This window comes from Eurosta solidaginis, chromosome 2, assembly GCF_040869045.1.
Source record: "Eurosta solidaginis isolate ZX-2024a chromosome 2, ASM4086904v1, whole genome shotgun sequence".
Taxonomy (NCBI): Eukaryota; Metazoa; Arthropoda; class Insecta; order Diptera; family Tephritidae; genus Eurosta; species Eurosta solidaginis.
The window spans coordinates 266,549,309-266,552,728 of record NC_090320.1 but is presented as its reverse complement, the minus strand read 5'-3'; positions in this window follow the sequence as shown (position 1 = coordinate 266,552,728).

Sequence of the window (3,420 nt, the reverse complement as noted above, 5' to 3'; positions counted from 1 at the left end):
AATAGCTAAATTCCGATTACTTGACGGCTAACGCCAGGTATGCAATGGATGGGAAGGGGTAGAATTATTGTTCTCTCTCTTAAGCTGTGGGAGTGCTTTTTTTTGTAATTGTGGCAACTTTTAGAAATCCAATTATGGCCGCCTAAATGTCTAAAATCTACCTATGTGCGTCGTGCTCCCTTGATTTTCCCTACAAATTGGCGGGGTGGACCTACATGTTTTACGCCGACTCCGAACGGCATCCGCAAGGCAGATGAATTTTCACTGAGAAGCTTTTAATGGTATACGATATATATATCTCTACATGGCTCATTCGAAAATGTTATTCAACTTGTTTACATTTTTTTTGGCTGGGAATCTATTGAACTTTATTTGAAATCAATTAAATTTCTGTTTTTTTTTTTTTCTTATTAACCATTTAGTACATTTTTTTAATGACTACAAGTTATTATTCATTTTTATATGTATAACCATAGTATTTTTACTCTTACAACAACATACATGTATGTATATATGTATTTATATATAGCATTGTGTATGTATATATATTAGCAAAATACAAAGCATTTCAAATTAAATTGTCAATACACGAATAGCTAAAATACACAGCAAAATTTACAAAACATTTTATTTCTTCCTTTTCGTTGCAAATATCTTTTTTTTTTTTGTATGGTATATCTGTTTGTTTGCTCGTGTGGTGGTGTTTTAAATCAGTATAGGCATGAGTTGATGGAAGCGCGAATCAAGGAGGTGGAGATTGGAAAAGAACGCTTTCAAAAATTATTGCATTGCTTAATTTTCAAGGAACAAATATGTTTGAGCAATACGAAATTTTATCTCATACCGAATGTGTTGCCCAAATTTCAAAATTAATAAAAAAAATTATATAGCAAAAATATATAAAAAAAAAAACAATTATGAAACAAAAAAATGTTTCAAACAGAAAAAGTATAAAACGAAAAAAAAAAAAACAAATGTAATATGTTTTAAAACAAAAAAAATGTTAACCAATGGATAAGTTTTCTTATTACAATAGACAAGACCAGGGCTGTTCAAGAACTTTTATATTGTAGTGCGAATCACAATACATATACAAAATTATATGTACACTGAAACTTTTTCAAATTGAAAAACAAAATTATTTTAAATGTTCAAACAAAGAATTTTGATGGTCTCCTTAATGAATAAATTTTGAATTAAAATTTTTTTCAGTGCTACAATGTTTTTGAAAATTTTTTTGTCAATTTGTTAGTGTAAATTTGAATAGCATTTTTTCTTTGCACTTTTATATGAAATTCCGGCACTTTCATATGAATCGAATTTACATAGTATATGTGAGGGCATATGGGAGTGTTATGAAAATTTTTTTTTTATTCAAAAAATACTAAAAAGTTATATGGGAGCAAACCAGAGAGTTAACTAGGTGTGGGAATTATCACTTAACAGACAACAAAAACAGTTTACAGAAAAGCATGACGATAATTTTTATTTTAAATTGCTTTAAGTGAATTACGGTGAATTTACATTGAAGCGCAAATTTGTACTCCGATTGTTAGTGGTAATCGCGGTACATATATATAGCGAATCATCGAAGGATTGAAACCCAGACACGACAGACTTATGCAAGCGTATCAGTGCGCCTTCTGACCTGGCAGATCTGACCAAATGTTCACGAAACGCCAAATCCTAGAGAGCACCCACGATAAAAGAATCGACAAAACGAAAAAGGAATTACCGATAGAAAGTTTACACATGTTGGCCATATCACGTTGAGCGTATTGGGAAGCACCTCTTCTAGCAATTTGAAATAAACGAGGCTTCAGATAAGGGGACTCCGTATCGTGCGATTTCTGTTTTTTCTAGGATAGGATTGTAACCTCATGGTAAAAGAATTATCGCTTAAACACCTCGAGACTGAAAAGGACTTCGTCGAAATTTTGATCATTTTGTACATTCACCTCAAGGTATTACGCTACCGACTGTCTTACATTAAAAAAAAAACTGGGTGTGAAGTGCGATCAGGATCTACATTTTGGTGAGCATGCATCAGCAAACTACCTAAAATCCAAAGCCGAAAGAAAATTCTCGAATCTCTTGCCGGCAGCACTTGTGGTAAAGATAAAAAGCGCTCTTTACCACTTACAAAGCAATTGGCTGGCCGTTTGCATGCTACGCGTCCCCGATATGGTCGCCGAGCCTAAGGTTTACTCAGATGGGGCGAAGCACTGCTACAATAACAACAACGGAAGAACTACGTTGATCTAAGATTCAGCATTAACAGCGAAAGGAATGTGAGATTAGAAATCCAACCAGTGATGCAAAGGGCATGTATCTAAGGATTTAAGCAGATATGAACATAGCGCGGTTCCAGCAGCACTTCTAGTAAAAATCCGTTTTGTGATAAGAAACTACTATGTAGATTAGTATTATGTATTTCATTACAGTCAATACAAAATACGGTTCCCCCTCCCACATTAGAGACGAACCGTTCAAAACCACCTACATATCACAAATATTAACCGATTTTAATCGTTTTTGTACAGAAATTTTTGTAATTGAATTCTGAAGACTCACATCGCCCGATTTTTTAAATTTTGAATTTAGAAAAAAAAACAATTCTGCAAAATGTTCTTTAAAAAATTAATTTGAAGAATCAAGCGATGTGAGTCTCTTCAGAATTCAATTACGAAAATTTCTGTGTAAACATTGTTGCAATCGGTCGATTTTTCGAACCTGTAAGTGGTTTTGAATGAAATTAGTGCTTAATTCCCAATGTGCCTCCCCCTTGGAACCGCGCATGGAAAGGACCAGACAATCGGAAGAAATATTGATCCCCCTTGGTTCTCTAGTCTGTTGTTGTTGTTGTTGTTGTAGCAGTGCTACACTGAAATGACAGCCCTTGGTCGAGAAAAATTCCGAGTCGCTCCGGTACATTGAACCGGCTGCTTTGGGAAGCAGCGTAGAAACGGTCTGATTATGATTGTTGGTGGTTAAAAAATTTACTGAAACAAAATTGAGGAATCATTAAATTTGTCGCAGTAATTACACTATACAAAGCTTGTCTCTTAAAGATAATAAGCCATAAATAAAAAAAATAAATTCTCCGTTTTACACATGTTGGCCATATCACGTTGAGCGTATTGGGAAGCACCTCTTCTAGCAATATGAAATAAACGAGGCTTCAGATAAGGGGACTCCGTATCGTGCGATTTCTGTTTTTTCTAGGATAGGATTGTAACCTCATGGTAAAAGAATTATCGCTTAAACACCTCGAGACTGAAAAGGACTTCGTCGAAATTTTGATCATTTTGTACATTCACCTCAAGGTATTACGCTACCGACTGTCTTACATTAAAAAAAAAACTGGGTGTGAAGTGCGATCAGGATCTACATTTTGGTGAGCATGCATCAGCAAACTAC